This window comes from Solanum pennellii, chromosome 3 (genome assembly GCF_001406875.1).
Source record: "Solanum pennellii chromosome 3, SPENNV200".
In the NCBI taxonomy this organism is placed as follows: domain Eukaryota; kingdom Viridiplantae; phylum Streptophyta; class Magnoliopsida; order Solanales; family Solanaceae; genus Solanum; species Solanum pennellii.
The window spans coordinates 27,929,026-27,929,893 of NC_028639.1; positions in this window are offsets into that span (position 1 = coordinate 27,929,026).

Consider the following 868-nt stretch of genomic DNA (forward strand, 5'->3'; position numbering starts at 1 on the left):
GACTGCTCCTTTGACAATATAAAGTGATTTGCCAATGGAGTAGTCCTGGGTTTAGCATCATTAACCTTGAATCTGTTCAACACCGTCTCAATGTACAACTCATGAGATAGATTTAAAGTGCCAGCAGATCTATCCCAAGAAATCTTCATCCCCAAAATCTGTTTCGCTGGACCCAAATCTTTCATCTCAAACGCTGCAGACAACCTTGTCTTCAGATTGTTAATCTCCCTCATACTAGATCCTGCAATCAACATATCATCCACATACAAGAGTAGAAAGACATATGAATCAGTGTATTTCTTGAAGTAACAACAAGGATCCTTTTCAGCTTTGCAGAATCCACTCTTGATCATCAAGGAGTCAAATTTCTTGTACCACTGCCTCGTTGCTTGCTTTAGTCCATACAAGCTCCTGGTGAGCTTGCACACCATGTGTTCCTTGCCTGGAACCACAAATCCTTCCGGTTGCTGCATATAGATCTCTTTGTCCAGATCTCCAGGTAAAAACGCTGTTTTTACATCTATTTGCTCTAGATGCAAATTCTCCGATGCAACAATACTCAACAGAATTCGAATAGAGGTTAACTTCACAACAGGAGAAAATATTTCAGCATAATCAATACCTTTCCTTTGGGGATATCCTTTAACCACTAAACGAGCCTTTAACCTTCTTTTGCCATCTGGTTCAGTCTTGATTCGGAAAACCCACTTGTTCAGCAAAGCTCTCTTCCCTGCAGGTAACTCAGTCAACACCCAAGTGACGTTCTTCTCAAGTGACCTCATTTCATCATCCATGGCTTGCTCCCACTTGGTCGAATCCTCCACCTATAGGGCCTCATCAAAAGACTCTGGTTCCCCCTCATCAGTCA